At 41.4% G+C, this 22,094-nt stretch overlaps 1 protein-coding gene across 1 annotated transcript in view; it reads left to right on the top strand.

The window, feature by feature from the left end:
* The first annotated feature begins 7,572 nt into the window (after positions 1 to 7,572).
* The window catches only part of plce1 (phospholipase C, epsilon 1), a 381,748-nt gene continuing 367,226 nt past the window's right edge, over positions 7,573 to 22,094 (top strand). Inside the window, exon 1 of the mRNA XM_043712462.1 lies at positions 7,573 to 8,050. The gene's annotated coding sequence lies outside the window, so the exon portion shown is untranslated. The remainder of the gene's footprint in view (positions 8,051 to 22,094) is intronic.

Below are 22,094 nucleotides of genomic sequence, written 5' to 3'. Positions count from 1 at the left end.
TAAAAAAAGAGTTAACTCACTAAGTGTTGGACTGACAGAAAATGAGTCTGGCCTGCTGGTGATGTAGGATAAAGAGATGGGAGATGAATGGAACTGATATCTTGTGTTCGTCTTCACTAAAGAGGATAAGCACTACACTGATCTCCAGCCTCTGCAGTCCTCAGTTTCTCCTAATTGATTTTAACCTTACTTAAGAAAATTACAATTACCAGGGAAGTAGTAATAAGTAAATTATTGGAAGTACATGTAAATAAATTCCCACATCCTGATGGATTTCACACTAGAGTATTAAAGGAGGTAGTTTGTGAGATAGTTGATGCATTGATTTCCAAAATTCATTAGATTTGGCGAAGGTTTCTTTAGATTGGAAAATAGCTTGGGAAAGGGAGGGAAGCAGAAAGCAGGAAACGACAGGCTAGTTAGCTCAACATCTATCAATGGGAAAGTGTTCAAAGCTATTATTAAAACATTACAACAGGGCTCTTGGACACGTTCAAGGTAATCAGACAAAGACAAGATGGATTTTCCAAAGGAAAATTATATTTAACTAATTTATTGGGGTTCTTTGAAGAGATAATTTGTGCTGTAAATAAAGGGGAATGCATGGATGCATTGTACTTAGATTTCCAGAAGGCATTTGATAAGGTGCCACATCAAAGGTTATTGTGGAAAATAAAAGCTCATGAGGTAGCAGATAACATATTGGCATGAATAGAAAATTAGCATGCTTACAGGAAAGAGAAAGTAGGAATAAATGGATCTTTGTCAAGTTGGCAGGATTGCATGCGTATTATGCCACAGGAGTCACTGCTGGGGTTTCAACTCTTTACAATTGATATAAATGATTTGGCTGAAGGGATTGAAGATATGGTATTGCATTTGCTGATGATAAAAAAAATAGAGATGAAAGTGAGTTGTGAAGAGGACAGAAGGAGTGTTCAAAGGGACATTGAAAGGTTAAGTGAGCGGAGAAAGATTTGGCAAATGGTGTACAATGTGGGAAAGTGGGAAATTGTCCACTTTGGCAGAAAGAATAAAAAAGACACATGTTATCGAAATGTGAGAGGTTGCAGAGATGTGAGATGCAGAGAGATCCAAGTGCCCTTGTGCATGAATTGCAGAAGGTTATTCTGCAGGTGCAGCAAGTAATCAGGAAAGTTCATCGAATGTTTTACTGTGAGAGGAATTGAATACAAGGGTAGGGAGGAATTAATGATGCTGCATCTGGAGTACAGAACTGGCCAGTTACAGAAGGATGTTAATGTGTTGGAAGCAGTTCAGAGAAGGCTTACTAGATTAATACCTGGAATGAGTGACTGCTTCATGAGGAAACGCTAGACAGGCTAGGCCTCTATCCACTGGTGTTTAGAAGAATCAGAGGTGACTTAACTGAAACATATAAGATCCTGAGAGGGTGGGTGTTGAAAGGGTGTTGGTGTAGGGAGTCATAGTTTAAATGGAAGGGGTCACCCATTTAAGTTAAAGATGAGAAATTTTTTTTTGCTGTGGTGACTGGAGTTCCCTTCCTCAAAAGGCAGTGGTTGCAGAAACATAAAATATTTTTACAGTAATGGTGGATATGTTCTTGGTTACCAGGGGGATGAAAGATAATTGGGGATGGTCAGAAATGTAGAGATGAGGATGAAAGCAGATCAGCCACTATCTTACTGAATGGCAGAGCAGGCTTGAAGGGCCCAGTGACCTACTCTTGTTCCTTGTTCAGATGGTTATATGTTGTAGGGTTTGTTGGACTTCACAATCAAAAGGTGCTGGGGGAACACGCTGCAGCCTGTTGCAAAAGGTGAACGGAGTATGAAAAATAACAAAAATGACTACCTTCTTAACGGCAGAAGAAAAAGGAAAGATTGAAATTTGCGTCTCTCCCCGCGCATAGTAATAATAACAATGTCTATGCTCAGAAATATTGAATTTGCTATAAGGTGTTTTGGAATGGTTAATGGCCATGAATGTTATCATGTGAATATAAGTCCTTCTTTCCAGAAACCCATATCTTTTTATCCCTTATCTCAGCTAGCAGCCATTGGTATAAATCACAAGAACTCAAATGGGATGGTTGCCACATTTCCTAATTCTTTCAGAAAGTGTATATTGTTTAAAACTACTGTTCACATTTATTTTAAATGTCTATATTCAGGTGGGTGAGTAACAAAATAATACTTCAAAAGAATATAATTTGTTCACTAAGTGTTCTACTTCTTCTTGCAGTATGTGTTTCATGCAGTTTTATAATTGAATGGTTTTGTGTCTGAAACATTCTTCAGAATGCAATAACATTAATTTGGAAGCTGAAAATTTTCCAGTCAGCTCGGAACTAAAAATTGGGACTTTATGAGTAGAGCATTTCCCAGACTGCAAATGCCTGAGAAATAAAGCTTGTTACTTATCCATGATTAATAACATAATGTTATGGAATGTTAGAGATCATGCTAAGAAGCCCATGATCATAAATTTATCCAGGTCTCACACTCCTACTTGGTCAATGTAATTGTTTGACAGAACTAAATCCTCGTTTCCCGACCAATTACTGGGCGAGTCAAACTGCTCTGCTGCTGTAGGCAAGTCATCTCTGAGTTTTCAACGTGAACGTTAATATCAAAGTAGTTTCTGTTTTGACTCTAGCTATATTGGGCATAAAAATTGTTCTATCTAAAAACAATGAACCAGAGGCAAGTTAACCTTCTTCTTTAGGGACTGGGCAACAATGCAATTTTAAAAATGGAATATCAGTACAGATAGGGGAAATCTGCATGATTAAACTGTTTCTTAGGATGTAACTAACAAGATGGATAAAGGGAAACCGAAGAACACAATATATTTAGGTTTTTCAAAAATACTTAAGAAGTGCCACATGAGAGGTTATAATACCAAACTAGAACTCATTGGATTTGGGTATTGATTAAGGACTGGTTAATGGACAAAAACAGAAATTCAACTAAATGGGATGTTTCTGGATTGCTACGTTTAACAAGTCATGTTTTTTAATGGCTGGCACTTGAGCCTCAGCTATTTACAATCTTTAATAATGACTTAGATGAAGGGACTGAGAGTGATGTGCTCTAGACACTGTTGATCCAAAATTAGGTGAGAAAGTGAACAGTGAGGAAGATGGAAAGAGGTTGTAGGTGTTTGAGAGTATTCCATTTGCTATGAATTTATCCAATATGATACATTGTGTAGTTATCTACCTTGGTGGGAAAAGTTGTGTTTTTAAAGTTGATTTTCTGAGTAGTAGAAATCTAGAAAATGCTTACATTTCAATGGTGTCCTTGAACAGAGTCATTGAAAGTTAACACGCCAGCTAGTTTTAGTTACAGATGATTTGGAAAACAGAAGGATAAGTCTTATTGCATTTATTTGCCATTGCTAAGATCACACTTGGGGGTAATGTGTGTTATTTTGTCTTGTTACCTATACTTGTCCTAGAGGGAGTGCAGTGAACGTTCACTGGACTGATTCCTAGAGTGATGGCCGTCTCCGATGAGGAGAGATTGAGTATGGAAGGTTTATACTCTCTGGAATTTAGGAAAAAAAAAGAGGTGATTTAATTGAAACATAAGATCTTAAGGAGCTTTATAGGATGTAAACTGAGAAAATGTTACCCTTTGATGGTGAATCCAGAAGTGAGAGTTGCGGTTTCAGAATAACATCGAGATGAGGAGGAATGACTTCATTCAAATGATTGTGAATCTTTGGGATTATTTACTTCAGGGAGCTGCAGATGCTCAGTTATTGAGCACATTCAAAGATGTCAGTAGATCTTTGGGAATTAAGGGATATATAGGTAGGGCAAGAAGTTGGAGTCAAGCTCAAACATCAGAAATGGATCTTATTGAGTGATGAAGTAGCCTCAAAGGACTGAATCTCCTACTCTAACTTTTTTTTTTAAAACTTATCACATAAAATAGGGAATCATATTAATATTTACCTAATCTTTGTTTTATGGTTGGCAATGGTGGCTCAGAGGCAACATTACCAGATAAGTAAACTGGAGACCCAGGCTAATGCTTTGTGGACAATGTTGTTTGATTTCACCACAGGAACTGATTTCAATCCATGAAAAAGCCTGGAAACAGCAATCTAGGTTTGTTCAATGTATCGTTTCAGTTGCATGACACTGTAATCTTTTGCTATAAATTCTGTGTCTTATGATCTTGCTCCAGAGCTACTTGATGAAGGAACAGTGCTCCAAAAGCTAGTGCTTCCAACTAAACCTGTTGGACTATAACCTGGTGTTGTGCAATTTTTAGTGTAGCTGAGTAGCAGAGCAAAGTGTGCAGAGGACTGTGAAACTTTGCAGAGGAACGTAGATACTTTAACTAAGTGGGCAAAGGTCTGGCACATGGAATACAATGTTAATAAATGTGAAGTCATCCATTTTGGTAGGATAACAGTAAAAAGAATTATTACTTGAATGGTAAAGACTTTCAGCATGCTGCTGTGCAGAGGGACCTGTGTGTCCTTGTGCATGAATCACGGAAAGTCGGTCTATAGATACAACAAGTAATTAGGAAGGCAAATGGAATTTTGTTCTTCATTGCTAAAGGGGTTGAGTTTAAAAGCACAGAGGTTATGTTGCAGCTGTACAGGGCGCTGGTGCGGCCACACCTGGAGTACTGCTTGCGGCTTTGGTCTCCTTACTTGAGAAAGGATGTACAGGCACTGGAGGGGGAGCAGAGGAGGTTCGCCATGTTGGATTCCAGAGTTGATGGGGTTGGCTTATGAGGAGAGACTGAATAGATTGGGGTTATATTGATTGAATTTAGAAGAATGAAGAGGATCTTATAGAGACATATAAAATTATGAAGGGAATAGATAAGATAGAAGTAGAGAGGATGTTTCCACTGGCAGGTGAAACTAGGACAAGAGAGCATAGCCTCAAGATTCGAGGGAGCAGACTGAGAACTGGATTGAGAAGGAACTTCTTCACCAGAGGGTTGTGAATCTGTGGAATTCCCTGCCCAGTGAAGTAGTTGATGCTACTTCAGCAAATATTTTTAAAGCTAAGATAGATATTGTTTTGAACAATAAAGGAATTAAGGGTTATAATGAGAGGGTGGGTGAGTGGAGCCGAGGCCACGAAAAGATCAACCATGATCTTACTGAATGGCAGACAGGAAGTGCCATCCTTAGGAGTTGCAAGCCAGAACACAGGAATGGCTGCTGCTGGAATTCTAAACAGTCTTGAGAAGCCGTAGGACTGGAATGTAAGTTTGGTTTTTTTTTAGTTGGGAAGGAATCAAAGAAACTATTGATGAGAGGAATAGGATGACAGAGTCAAGTCTTAAAACCCAGGTGGTGGGCGGGGGGTGAGCACATGAGCTAATGGACATAGGAGACCTCCCAATGGAAGAGCCCTCTTTTCTACCCACCTCTTACCCTGGGTTAGAAAATTGGGTGGACTACCCACTCTCCATCCACCTTCTCCTGCCTACCGTATTGTGGAGGAGGAGATAGAAAAATCCCTTAAGCAGCTTTTCATTGTCACCTTAAGACCCTCAAGTCCTAAGGATGGCAGGCTGTTGATGCCTTTCTATCCACTCTACTGCAGGAGACAGATTGGGCAAATTTCAAAAGAAACAGGGACAGTGGCCTAATTAATCCCTTACAAGGCAGGAAAATAAAATCACATAGGAGACCAATCAAAGGAAAGTCCTGCTCAGCCCTGCCACAGTAGAATGGACAGAATCTCTGAGAGGCTGCTCCTCCAATCATTGGCTGGTTCTCTCATGCATTTGCTGCTAATAGGCCCATAGCAAACCTATCAGTGTAAACACAGGCGAGATATAGCTTGTGATTGGATGAGTTGTGAATAGGTTAACTTAGAAAGTGTGTGAATCCATCAACCTAGGTATTCTACAACCTGGAGATGTGCTGAAAGCATCAGGGTTGGGGGTATTTGTAGATGGATGGTGTGGCCTTATGCCAGGCTGCTGTATGTTGGGAGCTTCACTTGACAGGCATGGGCATGGGCAGGAGCCATCAGCTCAGAAGGAGACTGGGGTGGGTAAGAATGAGGCTGCTGGAGGTTGGGCATGTTGGGGAGAGACTGTAGTGGCTGACAGAGATTTGGAGGTGGTGAGAGAGGGGCTGAATGGCAGGTAGGAGAGAAAACAAGTGTGTGAGAGACTGAGAAGCTGTAAGGGATGAGGGGGAGCTTGGTTGTGTGGGGGGCAGAGGTGAGAGAGAAGTTGTAAGGGGGTGGGGGAAGAGAAGAATCCTGTTAGAAGATGAGAAAAACAGAGGCTGGCTGTGACAGAAGTGGGGAGGGGGTGGCCGGAGAGTAGCTACAAGGAGTGGAGAAAAAGTCTGCAAAGGAGAAGATAGTTCTAATGAAAGACAGAGCTATTTAAAGATCAGGAAATCTTTAAAATCACTGGAATCTCTAGTTTAATGTTGTATATATTAAATAGCTACTGTATGGTGAAAAGTGTGGCAGATGCTACTGTAATTTATTACACTTCAACCTTAAATTGAAAGGTATGAGTTTTTATGTATATGATGCATCAGTCTGTGGTGGCATTTTGTGGAGAAACATGTCTATATGTTTAAAATAAACTTGCTAAATTATGCCATTATCTTGTGTAATTTAATTGTTAAAATAGTAATACTTTCTTGTGTTGAGGCTTTGGGTTTAATAAGTGGTCTGAGGCTATTGACAAAAATACCATTTGAGCCACTCCATTCAATTTAATCATGACTGACCCTCTATCTCACAGCCACATTCCTGCTTGCTCCCTCGAGCCCTTGATGCCATAAAAACCAAGGAATCTATCTCTCTCCCTTTTAATATATGCAAGGACTTGGCTCCATGTCTATCTGTGCTAGAGACTTGCACAGGTTCGCCAACTTTTGATTGAAGAAACATTTCCTCATCTTTTCTAAATAAATCTGCTGCTTTCTGCATTGTTCCTCTTTTTGAGATTTTAAGGTTAAATGACCAGCAAACAGGTTGCTAATTGGGCAACTTCTTTTCTGCACAAGATTGATGCATTTGAAAATTTAATGCTTAACTGTTTATTCTACAGCTAAAGTGATTGTCTTATGGATTCATAATGAAGACAGTGTTTTTCCGTTAGGAAGGTTGCACACCATGTTGGGATTGATGCAGCTGAACTGTTAAGTTTTCTGCATGGCAGAAGCTTTTTGCCCCTCACTTCAAATACAGGTGCAGAATTTCAGGTAGCTTTCTGACTAGGGGACAGATTACAGGGTTTGATTTCTAAAGCAATTGGCAATTAGCCTCTTTATTGATCTGTGTGGCCAGATGGATCTTATAGAAGGGCTAATGCCCGAAACGTCGATTCTCCTGTTCCCTAGATGCTGCCTGACCTGCTGCGCTTTTCCAGCAAGCAATTGGCAATTAGCCTCTTTATTGATCTGTGTGGCCAGATGGATCTTATTCTCCAAGAGGCAGCAAAAAAAAACTTAATGCTGTGCAAACTGCTCCAGCTTAGCTCACTTAAATCCTATTTCTGTGTGCAAGTGCCAGCCAAAAGAAAACGTGGAATCGAGTGATTTGTTTCCTAATTCGTGCAATGTTTTCTTCCCCACCCCTTTTATTCTTTTTCCCCCAAACTAAAAGCCTTTCTAGCAGGAGAAAATAGTTGGCAACTCTGAGTGGAGCAGAGGTTGCAGTGTTGTACTACTGAATTGAGGCATTGTTTTCTCGAGATATCGTACATTTTTCACTGGACAGGGGGAGCTGGGCGTGAAAAAAAAAAGGCACCTTGTGTGCGATTTCTGGCACAGCGTTGGAGCGAATAAAATGTGAATAAGTTTCTAGGCAGGATTCAGCGTGGATTCAAAACCCCTCACAAGTGGAGTTAACTCAGACATTCCAAAGTTCTGACACAGCCCAGGGAACTCTGCTTCACAGCTTATCTGAGGTTAGCCTGGTATTTCACATGCTGAATCTGCCACTGAACTTTCACTCACTGCAGTACAATGGCTCCAGCTCAGCCTGCACCGTAACGCCTGTAGACAGCAGAGAGCAATCGGACCAAGAGCAGCGGTTGGTCAGAAATGGAAGGTAGGAGAGAGGCTCATTCGAGTCGAGGTTGAATGAATTTGGATAAATAAAGTGGCCTGAGATGGATGTTAATGTTTGCACTGGGATTCTGGACCTGTTGCTGGTTTAGAGCATTCGTGGGGACAAATAGTGTGCTAAATATCCAAACCAGGCTGATGTATATGATGGAGACTTCTGTACGTTACAAGAACAACTTAATAGATTAATCACGGTTAATTGTTAAGTAACCGGTAAGTTACAATACTGCTACTAATGGTCCAATTACTTCAAATATTACGAGTTAGTGATCCAGATATTTCACCTCAGGCTAAGGGGAATCAATAATGTTATAATTGCTGTGGGTGCAGACAGTGCTGCTCTGTTCCTCCTCCAGCATCACTGACTACTTTAGCAACCGTTAGCGCAACTTGCAAAGTTATATTTTGGAACTGCCAATAACTATTTAACTCCAGACGCAGACCTTCCGCCTGCTATTCTTATCGAGCCACAATATTATTTGGAATGACTTTGCAGTATTTGCAAGAGTTTAATGCAGAGCGTCCACTCTAGTTCGCGCGCCCAGTTTATGTGGTTACCTACAAATAAAAAGCTCAATGTGGGTTTTTTTTTAGCAGATTGGGAGAGGGAAATGTCTTTGTATTGTACAAAGAAAACTGAATATAGTCGCGAGGAGCAGTGGAACTTTTTACAGAATCAGTTGCACAATATTGTCCAAAAGAGTTTCCATTTCAGCCGAGCTTTTATACGTTAGATATTTGTAACTTGATATTGGCATCTTTGCTTATCAGATCTGGGCCAATTACTGATTTAAATACTGTGCCCGAAATGTTATTGCGATGTAGTTCCATGTAAAGCAGCGCTTCTGTCTTTACAAACATTCAGTACAAGATGTAAACATACCACTCTGCAACTTACATGCGGTGCCATTGAGGAAGAGGGCAATACAAAGCTCATTTAGTTGTCTTCTCTCTCAAAATAAAAGAAAACGTTTTCTTAAAATGCTTTCTATGAAGGCCTTTGTGTTAAGTGTGCGCTGCACTTAATTGGCTTATCTCGTACCATCAGTTTTATAGTCAATTGTCTGGGGTGTGATTGCAGCAATGAGATTTTGAAGTGGATTCCCCGGGGGCAGGCGGTGGGAATGATTGTATACACCTCACAGACTTGGTTTCCCAGCCTTTACTTTCTATTCATTTGCCATTGCCATGTCTCGCCATTGCAAGGAACGAAAATGGTATGTGAAAAACGTGAGATAAATGCTCCCTTCCAGGGAGGTAAGTGACTTATGAGCTTCATGTGATCAGTTATAGTTGGAAGATTTGTCAAAAAGAGTGATGGCTTTCATTGAAAACAGAGCTGTTCGCATTTGTACTAGCCACCCTGGAAATCCAAAAGTGACTTTCAAGAGGGAACCGGTATCTGTAATGGGGAAAGAAACACTCGGGGAGCAGGGAGCTGAGCTTATCAGAAAACTTTTTCAAAGAGAGGGCAAGCACATTGGTCTCATTCTGTATTCTCACATTTTGTGGGAATAAGTTTTCAGTTTTCCTTGCAGAGTTCATGGAAGTTTTAGTCACTGCTGTCAACTTTGTTTCCATCATATCATTTTTGCTGGTCAATTTTGGGGGGTTTATTCCTCTACAGATACCCAGCCAGTTAGCTCACGGAGCCGCCAGTCCAATAAAAGGGCTTACACTAATGCCGCATGATCAGAGTCTGGTATGTGAGATCAGAGGCACCACTGTCGCTAATGCTTCCAAATTTGTCATGTGCTATTGTGTAAGCCCACACAGAAAGCTGCGATCTATTTGTCTCTATTGCAGTTACAACAGGTCTCTAACTATTCCTCACTGCTGTTAATTGTTGGCATGCCACTGACAACACTGCATTGATCTGTGGTTGTTAGGGATTGAGATGAACATTTTAACTGGGCTGTAAACTAAATGTCCATCTGAAAGAGGATTGGCATTTTGTGACTTACTATAGACATTGAGATTTATTTGCAATGTTGCTAGTAATGGGACCTGTTTAAATACTTCATTTTCTTGTTATCTGTTTACAAACCATTTTGTTTTTAAAAAAACTTTTTTCTAGTAGGTGGGGAAAGAGGAGACATCTGGCCATATGGATAAGCTGGTAGTCTTGATATCCTTTCATATTCCTTAGTGCTGTGAATTGTTTGAAGAGAGATGTCTTGGACACTATTTAAGAGCTACTAACTTGGCCTTTTTGTCATTTATCAGTGACCTGCAGCTTTTAACATCATATCTACATAAAAGATATGTTATTGTTGCTTCAATGCCCCACATAAGGGGAGAAAACGCCATGAATAAATGTCCATTGCAGGCTGTACAAGGATAATTGTTTGAATCCTTAATTTTAAAAATAAAACCTTGTATGATGCATGGCTTAAAGTGCTGCTAAAGGTGCATTATTTAATGCAACATTTATTCAGGCTCAGATACATTACACATAAATGTTGATAGAAAAATTGTTCTCTAGGAATTTTTTTAGTTTGTGGGTTCTGGTCTTAAGCTAGGTTAATATGCTATGGTTACAGTGAAGCGTGGTGCAGATTCTCAGCACTCTTGGGCTATGTGTTGACATCTCACTGAATGTTTGGTGTATAATGGTGTGGCATAAGCCACTTTCAAGAGCTCTCTCATTGTGAATGTATCGATGTACCAAATTTTATTTTAACATGAAGCTTTGGGCCTTGACCATTAAAATACTTTTTAAATGTTGAGGGTTTCTGCCTCTCTGAACCTTTTCCAAATCCTCATCCCCCACGACTCTCTGGGTAGAAGAAAAAACTCCTCTGCTAAGAGGTTTAAAATGGATTTGAAGTTTTTATTCCATTTTGTCGACAACTCAACCTTTTTAAGCCACTCTATCTAGATGTTTTTTTAATAATTTTATGTACTTCAATACACTTCAATCCTAATCTTTCTAACCTTTCCTCCTATCTGAAATTCTGTAGTCCAAACAATATCCTCGCAAATTTCCTCTATACCCTCTCTAGTGCAGTCTTAGCTTTCCTGTAGAGCAGTGTCTAAAATTTCATGTATTCCAATTGTAGTATAACCAGTGTTTTCTATAGATTTAGCAGAACCTCTGCTTTTAGATTAGATTACATTACATTACAGTGTGGAAACAGGCCCTTCGGCCCAACAAGTCCACACCGACCTGCCGAAGCGCAACCCACCCATACCCCTACATTTACCCCTTACCTAACACTACGGGCAATTTAGCATAGCCAATTCACCTGACCTGCACATCTTTGGACTGTGGGAGGAAACCGGAGCACCCGGAGGAAACCCACGCAGACACGGAGACGTGCAAACTCCACACAGTCAGTCGCCTGAGGCGGGAATCGAACCTGGGTCTCCGGCGCTGTGAGGCAGCAGTGCTAACCACTGTGCCACCCACACCGTAGGTGTAAAGGTGCACACGTCCCTACGCCTTCCTGACCACTTTACCTATCTGTCTGGCCAACTTTAGGGATTTGTGGACATAGGTTTATAAGCCCTCCTATTTCTCCTATACCCTTGTTTTGTTAGCAGTTGTGTAACTCACTCAGTGTGTTTAAACATGTATTCAACCGCAGGCACAAGAGTGGGTATTATAATAAAATGCAGAGATCTTGCAGGATACTTCATTTCTTCCCCATACAAACCATATTTATATTATAAAATGAAACACACAGCCAATTTCAACACCATGAATGAACCAACATAAACCATATCTGAGAATCTTACTGGTTCAGTGGCATTTTTTTATGTCATGAGATATGAATGTTGTTGGTTAAACCAACATTTACAATCCATCACTAATTGCCTTTTGAAAAGGTGGTGGTGAGCTGCTTTCTTGAACTGCTATAGTCTTTGGGGTAGATATCCACACTACTATTAATAAATGAATTCTAGTACTTTGAGTCAGTAACATTTAAGGAATGTGATGTTTTTCGAAGTCAGCATGGTGTGTGGCTTGGAGGGGAACTTGCAGGTGGTCATCTTTCCAAGTATCAGCTTGCTTCTTGATAATTAATACTAATGGTTAACATTGTCATGTGGTCCTCCTTTCTCAAAGACAATTAAGCACACTTTTTCAATGTCAGATGTACTCTCTCTGATCATACAATTGAACTGGGCTGAGTTATTTATAGTATCTTAAGCCAATTCTTCTCATCACGGTGACTTTGTTCCCTCCTCCCATCATTACTGACCTTAATATGGCGCATGACATTATTCTGTAACACCTTACTTCACAAGAGGCTCAGGGGTGACCTTATCGAGGTTTACAAGATCATGAGGGGCATGGATAGGGTAAACGGACAAAGTCTTTTCCCTGGGGTCGGGGAGTCCAGAACTAGAGGGCATAGGTTTAGGATGAGAGGGGAAAGATATAAAAGAGACCTAAGGGACAGCTTTTTCTCAGAGGGTGGTATGTGTATGGAATGAGCTACCAGAGCAAGTGGTGGAGGCTGGTACAATTGCAACATTTAAGAGGCATCTGGATGGGTATATGAATAGGAAGGGTTTGGAGGGATGTGGACCGGTGCTGGCAGATGGGACTAGATTGGGTTGGGATATCTGGTCGGCATAGGCGGGTTGGACCGAAGGATCTGTTTCCATGCTGTACATCTCTATGACATAACCCTAGATCACTGTACTGCTATCAGAATGCTAGTGAGCTTCACACCAGTTCGGGGAATGAAGTTGACTTGGGGATGACTTGTACTCTTGTTCAGAGATAACAGACGCACTGCAGCTGTATCAATGATTAGAGTAAGTTGTGAATTGTCAACTTTCATTTTTATAGTGCAGCCTGGAAATTTCTTCCTCCTTTAGTTTTTAATGCACTATATTTCTTTGAGTCCAGCTCTCGATCTTCCTTTTCTATAAAAATCCAAACATCATCTATCACACGTATTCAAGGTTTTTGAGACTTCTAAACTAGATTCAACCTCACAATATGGCCATGACCTGGAGTACAAATGTTTCCTGTATTATGCCATCTGAATATGACTGTTATTTTCCCCCAGTTGTAGAACTTTTGCTGTGAATGGGTACATTCACATTAGTTGGTGATTACTGTGACAATGATAACATCTAAATTTCTGTGAACTTGGCTGATATGACCTAGATCTGATTGAAATCTAAAGGACTCCCTCACAATTTGCAACAATCTCTTTTTACTATTTCTATGGCTGATACCTCATTGCAGGTTCCCTTTGCTCAAAAACTGAGCCAGAACTTTATTCCTTACAGCTCATGAACCATGTCAGATTATTAGAAAAGGTTCAAGGTACAAAAGGTTTCACAGTGTTCTTAATCCTTAATTTCTCACATGAAATGTATAGATAGAATGGAATACCTTTTTACAATAACCTTTCTGTTCTATATTGCTTGTGATAAGAGTAGGAGATGCTTATCTGCAGATAGCCATTGTTCAGTTTTTTTACAACTCTCCAAAGAAGGTGACATAAAAGTGCTTGGTTCTTGCAATATATATTAGCCTTCCCTAAATGCATTACCTCACGCCTATCCCGATAAACAACTGAATTCCATTTTCCACTTGAATTCCACCCCCCAATTAATCAATTGACATTTATTTGCCATCTGTGTTTTTCATTATCATCTATGTGGCCAATTCTTTCATCACCTGCAAACTTCTTACTGATGTCTCCTACACTCTGGACTAAATCATTGATTACACCATAAAGAAATAAGGGGTCCTTCAAAACTTCACACAAAAAAGCCTCCAGCTACAAAACTAAATCCATCAACCATTAATCATCCTTTTGCTTTGTGCTGTGATTATCTATTTCTCAATTCATTTGGTTTTGAATGCAACTGTTTAACTTTAGCAATTAAAGTTTTTTAAATGGAGATAAATAGGGGCATTTTGTTGAGAAACTCATTGACTACAACAGATGTTAATGCAGTTCAAAAATTTCGTATTTAATTTTATTCAAACTGATTTTTTTTACCTTAAAGGTCAAAGATAGGTATAAACACTGAAACATTGGATGACCTATCTTTTAAAACTTTGGATAGAGCCATGATGTCCACACTGATTCTAGTAAAGGATTTTAAATTAGGAATGAAGTTTCAAAGACACCAGTGTACTTTGGGGCCCATTGTGTCTGAAGAAAGGTTTTAAATTATGTTATTCATATGTGTTACAGAATCAAAAAGTAGCCCTGAAGGTAAAATAACTTGCCTTTCTGCTTTAGGATTAATGGCTGTCTTTTTTTTATTCATATGTGGGTGTCGCTGGCTGCGTCAGCATTTATTGCCCATTCCTAGTTGCTCTCAAAGGTGGTGGTGAGCTGCCTACTGGAACCATTGCAGTCAATATGCTGAGAGTTGACCCACAATGCCTTTAGGGAGGGAATTGCAGGATTTTGACCTAGCAACAGTGAAGGAACAGTGATGCATTTTCAAGTCAGGATGATGAGTAGCTTGAAGGGGAATTTCCCATGTATCTGCTGTCGTCCTCCTTCTAGGAGGAAGTGATTGCGGGTTTGTCTAAGGATTGTTGGTGAATTTCTGCAGTGCATCTTGTGGATAGTACATGTTGCTGGAGGAGGGAGTGGATGCTTGTGGAGGTAGTACCAATCACATTATGCTTAAGTATGGTGTGGTATGAAGGTAGATTGCTGGAGCTGGGAGATTGTTTTAGCTCAGTGAAATTTTGAGAGGATTAGTTAATTTCAGATTGGTTCATGTGTAGTTTGCAGTTCACTGGGATACCTAAAGGAGATAAATAGCAGTCAGGACTACATTTAAGCAGAGGGAACACTCATGCTTTGTCATACACACTGAAATGTGGGTGAAACTCCATCTCAGTTTGACAGTTAGTGGGGAGAAAAGCTGGATAATTTGCTTATGTTGAAACTTGAAAGAAATCTACAGTGATCCTCAAAGCCTTGTGCAAGAACCTATTGAGGGAGAAAGTGAGGACTGCAGATGCTGGAGATCAGAGTCGAAAAGTGTTGTACTGGAGAAGTCCACCAGGTCTGGCAGCATCCGAGGAGAAGGAGAGTTGATGATGTTTCAGGCATAAGCTTCTTCAGCACCACACCTTTCGACGATGAAGAACTTACTGAGCAGCATTAGCTTGGAATCTGAGAAAGTAAGTGGAATGGTGCTGAAGCATCATTAATCTTGAGGTATTGTGTAAAACTTCTGTCTTGGAAATGAGCTGAACCACTGACTAGAATTAAATTCCAGATTTAGTTTTGGGTTTATCTTTGTTGAAAAGGGTTAATGTGGTTGAACCACGAGAAATGAGTATTTTGAGTCTGGAGGACTCTGGGGGGAAAAAAACACTGACATTTTAGTGTTCATAGAACAGAGGAGGAGATGGTGGATATCTTAAAACACATAAAGGTGTCTAGATCCCTGGGACCTGATCAGGTGCATCTCAAAATGTTGTGGGAAGCTAGAGAAGTGATTGTTGGGCCTCTTGTTTAGGTCGTCCATAAAGGCCAGGGTTGAAGTGCTGGAAGATTGGAGGTTGGCTAATCTGATGCCATTATATAAGAAAGGGGAACTATAGACTGTGAGCCTGATGTCTGTGGTAGGTAAGTTGTTGGAGAGAATTGGGGGACAGGATCTACATGCATTTGGAAAGGCAAGGGCCGATTGGGGATCATCAACATAGCTTTGTGTAGGAAATCATATCACTCGCTTGAGTTTTTTGAAGTGACAAGATTAAAGGCAGAGTGGTGGATGTTTCTGCATGGACTTCAAGACGTTTTGACAAGATTCCTCATGGTAGACTGATTAGCGTGGTCAGATCACGCGGAATCCGGGGGAGCTAGCCAGTTGGCTACAAAATTGGATTGAAGGTAAAAGACACATGGTGGTTGTGGAGGTTTGTTTTAGACTGGATGCCTGTGACTAGTGGTGTGCTGCAAAGATCAGTGCTGGGTCCACTGCTTTGTCACTTATTATAGGAATGATTTGGATGTGAATATAGGAGGTATGGTTAGTAAATTTGCAAATGACACCAAAACTGGTGGAGTGGTGGACAGTGAAGAAGGTTATATGGGACTTTGATTAGGTGGGCCAAGGAGTGGCAGATGGAGTTTAATTTAGATAAATGTGAGGTGTTGCATTTTGGAAAGGCAAATCAGGGCAGGACTTGTACAGTTAATGGCAAGATCCTGGGGAGTGTTGCTGAACAAAGAGACCCTAGGATGAAGGTTGATAGTTCCTTAAAGGTGGAATAGGGTAGTGACTAGACATTTAGTACACTTGCCTTTATTGGTTAGTGCATTGAGTACGGTTGAGAGGTCATGTTGCGGCTGTACAGGACATTGGTTAGATAACTTTTGGAAGACTCTGTTCAGTTCTGACCTCCCTGCTATAAGGAAGGATGTTGTGAAACTTGAAAGGGTGCAGAAAAGATTTATAAGGATGTTACCAGGATTGGAGGGTTTGAGCTATAGGGAGAGGTTGAATAGGCTAGAGCAGTTTACCCTGGAGTGTCGGAGGCTGAGGGGTGACCTTTAAAGAGGTTTATAAAATCATGACGGGCATGGATAGGGTGAACAGCTCAGCTCTATGGTTTCCCAGGGTAGCGGAGTCCAAAACTCGAGGGCATAGGTTTAAGGTGAGAAGGTTTTAAAGGGACGTGAGGGATAACTTTTTTCACGCAGAGGGTGATACACGTATGGAATGAGCTGCCAGAGGAAATGGTGGAGGCAGATACAATTACAACATTTTAAAAGGCATCTGAATGGGTATATGAAAGGAAGGGTTTGGAGGGACGTGTTCTAAATGCTGGCAAATTGGACTGCATTTATTTAGCATATCTGGTCAGCATGGATGAGTTGAACTGAAGGGTCTGTTTCCATGCTCTGAATCTAACTTGCATTAAAAGTCCAGAGGCATAATGAGACTATTGTCATAAACTGAAGGGCAAAATAAGCACCACGTTAATTCTAAGATGGTGTAATCTGGGTTTTTTAGTGAGGGACAGCCTCAGCATAACTTTGTGTGTAAGTTACATTTTTTTTTGATAAATGTGGATATGTTTGATGTGGCAGTTACCTCTGGATGCATTGTATCCCATGTCTTATTACTTTGTGGATTTGTTTGGTTAACAACCAGAACTGCGGGGAAGTTTGGCTGCAAATTGGATAAAAGGCAAAATTGAAGCCAATTTGAGAACATTGTAACTGGGTTATGAGGTGTTCCATTTTGCATTGTCTTGGCCTAGACTTGTTTATTTGCTATTTGAATGTCAATCTGACCCTGATGCTAAACCTGTCATATGTGTTATTCAGCCTTGGTCTGGGCTTGTTGGTTTTGTTCAGCCTTGGTGTTGGCTTGTGTGTCTATGTAAGTTGTGAACTTGAAACAATAGTTTAAAGATTTGTTAGTGTAAACTGGGATCTTGCTTATCCAATATATTGGATAGTGTGTCTGGGCATTTTGCTTAAAAAGAAACTGATCACCACATTGAAAAATGAAGTATAGAGGTCCTATATCATACCTGCTGTATGGTTTTTTTGCGCAGGTAGCAAACCTGGAGCCTGAAACAATAAACAGGAAGTTGCTGGAAAAGCTCAGATGTTGCTCAGACTTGCTATGAGAAGAAAGTAGAGCTGACATTTTGATCACCAGCTTCCTCAGAACTGTAATTTGTCCTGAAGCCAAATTTGGTGTGGGGAGTAGGGGAGCGGTGGACGGATAGATGGAGCCCAGAGAGAGATGAGCAGGGTAGGTAAACAAGGAGATTACAGATTGTAAACCAGGACATGAGTTGAGTAAGTGATAAGAACTGAGTAGAAGAAAGTGGGTGAGCTGGACTGAATACAATCCATTTAATGCGATAATGCGCCTATGAATATGTGAGAATAGCTGAGCTAAAAGCAACCTTGTCATAACAGGACTGGGAGTAGGGAAAACACACAAGGACCGAATCAGGCTCTCTAATTATTGAACTTAGTGTTGAGTCCCCAAGTGAAAAAGCCTGATGCCTGTTTTTCAGCATCCTTCCCTGAAATTGCCCTGAATGCAGCAAGGCCTAAAGCCAGCCATTTTCAAGTTCACCAAGTCTACATGTGGCCTACTTAACAGTTCTAAATATACCTTTTGGCTGAATGTGGACCCTGGGGGAGCTGGGGTACCGGCTGCGTGACCTCCTACTAATTGCTTTCACCCTCGTCCACTTACCTCATCCCACCCTCACTTCATCCCCCTCCCAGGAGCTACCAGGCAGCATCTGACGATGCAGTGCTTGAGTTTTTCATTGGCTTTAGCTGCAAGCTGCTGGAGAGTACCATCCTATTGAGTGGGCCTGCCTGTTCTGATGCTGTGGTCACTCCCGGTGCCCCTGTGGTGAATTTAAATAGGAACAATCTGAGGCTGAAGCCCGATGTCCCTTTTCCCTCCTCTAATGTTGTTCTTGATTTTGAAATGCTTTCATGTTTTGCTGTCTCTGCTGAAGCTATGGCACAGGCACCCCTGCCTGAGAAAAGAAAACATGACTCTCTCATTGGTTTCTATCATGGTGACTTATAAGTCATGTTTTTGAAGGGTTAGATGGTCCTGATTGTGCAGTTAGTAAGAGTCCTCGTTGAAGGTCAGTAGGATTTACCCTCATTGGAGTGTGCATGTTCTCCAGCGGCCAGGTGAAGTCAGGTCTGGCCCCTTCAAAAGGGCCTTTTTAAGATGAGCTAATGTTTTTTAAAAATAGATAATTCTTCTCCAAAAAAAGTCACAAGGAATAGCATTGGGAGGAGCATGGGCTTCAGGGGTGATGAGTATGAAAGATGCCAAACTTGAGCAAAATGGCACACGAATCTTCCTGCCTTGTGTAGGTTTTAGTGGAAGGTTTCTGCTGATGGGTACAATCAACGTGCACTCTGGCATGAGGTAGTTTATGAAATCTGAGTTCTTCAAGTTTTTGTGGGATGCAGATGCCACTGATCAGGTGAATGTTTATTGCCTTTTGAGGAGATGGTGCTGGGGCCTTGAATCTCTGCAGTTCTCGAGGTCCAGGTGGTGGTATTAGTCAAAGCAAAACGTAACCTGATGATGTGGCAGACTTTCCAAGAGCATTTATTTTGATGACTATTGCAGCCTTGCTTTAAGGGACTAACAGGAACCACTCAGCTGGAAGTTAACCTGGAAGCTTGCTGTTTCAGTACAGTGTTTTGGAGCACATTATTGTCTCAAAATACCTGCTGGAATGTTTGCACTACCATATGCTGGAGTGCTGAATCTTGGAATGAGGTTGTGTGTCTGAAGTAGTGCGGCTGCTTTGTCTAGAATGAAACATTGCCCAGGTCATGTGGTGTAATGAATTTTGTCTCCTAACTGAAAAAACTTCTTCGTTATTGGCAAATAAAATTTAGGGTTATTAAATATGATAAACTGCTGATTTCAAATCAGGGACAACCACCCAAGATCCTAGCTGGCTCTCTGGATTGAAGCCTGGACTATGAGGTGGCTTTAGACCTTCTAAACCAGGAAGAGGAAAGCAAAATGGTGTGGATACTGGAAATTTGAAAGAAAAATGGAAAGTGCTGGCCATAGTCATCAGATCATACCAGGAGCCGTGGAGACGAGAGCAGAGTTGGTCAACTGGGTTTTCCATTGGCTTGGGAAATAAGAATTGGGTGGTTTCCTGAGCTTTTAAACGTGAGCCTGTCTCCTCTGCCTATACCTGGCACAGGTTTGTGTCCTGACAATCTGGGTGGGCAGTATTCCGGTTTTCCAACTCCCAAACCAGCATTGGAGGTATGCAAAAACCTGCCTTTGTTCATTGGGGCATTGGTCCAGCTCTTTAACGTAGTTCTTATACCCCCCAACTTTATCCCCAGCCCCCTCACCCTCCTGTCCATGCATCTCCCTTTTTTTTTAAATTATTCATCTGTGGGACTTGGGCGTTGCTGGCTGGCCAGCATTGATAGCCCATCCCTATTTGCCCTTGAAAAGCTGGTGGTGAGCTGCTGCCTTGAATCGCTGCAGTCCATGTGCTGTACGTTGACCCACAATGCCAGTGGGGAGGGAATTCCAGGGTTTTGACCCAATGACTGTGAAGGAACAGCGGTATATATCCAAGTCAGGGTGGTGAGTGGCTTGGAGGGGAGCTTGCAGGTCGTGGTGTTCCCAAGTACCTGCTGCCCTTGTCCTTCTAGATGGAAGTGGTCGTGGCTTTGGAAGGCGCTGTTGAGGATTTTTGGTGAATTTCTGTATGTCTCTCTTTCCCCCTTCTTACATCTCACAACCCCTCTAATATCCTGCATAGCCATTCGCTTAGTATCCACTATGGCAGTACTCAGGATATTTTAAAATTACATTCCATTATGGGCAGCGTAATGGCTCAGTGGTTAGTACTGCTGCCCCGGTTTGATTCCACCCTACCCACACATTCTCCTTGTGTCTCTGTGGGTTTCCTCTGGGTGCTGCTGTTTCTCCTACAATCCAAAGATGTGCAGGTTAGTTGGATTGGCCATGGGAAATGCAGGTTTATGGGGATAGCGTAGAAGGAGGGTCTCGTTAGAATGCTCTGCAGAGGGACATTGTGAAATTGACGGGTAGAATGGCCTGCTTCCATACTGTTTAGGGAATCGATGAATTTAAAAGAACTCTTGTATTCCATGGCACTTTCTACTGCAAAGCAACTCTCATTTGTTAATAATCCACAAAAATGCACTCAAACTGCTGCAAAAACAAGCACATCTATTTACATGAGGCAGTTTTTTTTAGGGAAGATTAAAATGATTCACCCAATTAATGGAAACACTGGTTCTGGACAATTTGAAAATCAGTCAAGCATTCGTGATGGGCCCAGAAATCAAACCAAATCCCAAGAAATGTAACCACCAAAATACCAAGGGGTTAGGATGACAATGCAAAATAGAACTTGCGATCAAAAATCCTAAATTTTGTTTGCTTTCCCAAACGCATTCCCACCTCTCTGGATGAGATTTTCATCTTCTGAACGTATCAAGTTGATGACCTTTCTCTGTTTTTTGTGTATAGTTGCAGCTTTCCCTGCTGTGTACATTTGTACGCATGTAGCCATGGCTCACCCAGGACCCTAGGCACCTCTCGCGGTTGAAGAGAGATGATTAGTTTTATAACTTGAGCACCACACTCTCATGTCGGGCAGGTGAGGGGACAGTGCTTGTGTCTACCTCTGCCAGAACAGGAATTGAGCCCACTCTCTGGTACTACTATGAACCATTGGCTAGCATTCAGTCAGCTGAGCTAACTGACCTCTTACCTACTGATATTTTTTTTTCTCAGTAGTTTGTTTTCACCAAACCAGGAAGGCAGTGGTTGAATAACACTTAGGAGCGGAGTGTTTCTTTTGGCTACTGTTAGCTGCAGTATGTCTGGAAAACAAGAAAAGGTGCAAGTAGGTGAATAAGCTTGGGTTCTGGGTTAAAGTTAATCCATGGAACTCCATCCCGGGACAAGTTGTCACCATCAGACCAGGAATTGTTAGGAAAATAATTCCGAAAAAGAAAAACTGAAACATAAACAAACACAACACATGCTTGAACCATTTAAAGTGTATATTTTAGCTGCAGCTGATCCAATACTTAACTATTGCATTTGCTCCCACCACTTATTGGGCCATTTCCTTCCAAATAGTCAATATACTTTTTAACATTGCTTCCTTTGTGTACTTTCCATCACACATTTCAATCTCCTTCTCCCAACAATTCACTAGGCTGCTGCCTATCTATTCTCCTACTGTCATCCCTGCTTTGAACATCAGGGAGAAAGTGAGGACTGCAGATGCTGGAGATCAGAGCTGATAATGTGTTGCTGGAAAAGCGCAGCAGGTCAGGCAGCATCCAAGGAGCAGGAGAATCGACGTTTCGGGCATGAGCCCCCCTTCAGGAATGAGGAGGGTGTGCCAAGCAGCTGAGATAAAAGGTAGAGAGGAGGGACTTGAGGGAGGGGTATTGGAGATGCGATAGGTGGAAGGAGGATAAGGTGAGGGTGATAGGCCAGAGTGGGAGTGGGGGCGGAGAGGTCAGGAAGAAGATTGCAGGTCAAGAAGG

Source organism: Chiloscyllium plagiosum, chromosome 22 (assembly GCF_004010195.1).
Source record: "Chiloscyllium plagiosum isolate BGI_BamShark_2017 chromosome 22, ASM401019v2, whole genome shotgun sequence".
NCBI lineage: Eukaryota > Metazoa > Chordata > Chondrichthyes > Orectolobiformes > Hemiscylliidae > Chiloscyllium > Chiloscyllium plagiosum.
The sequence above is the reverse complement of the archived record's forward strand: the minus strand, read 5'-3'. Positions and strand labels throughout refer to the sequence as shown.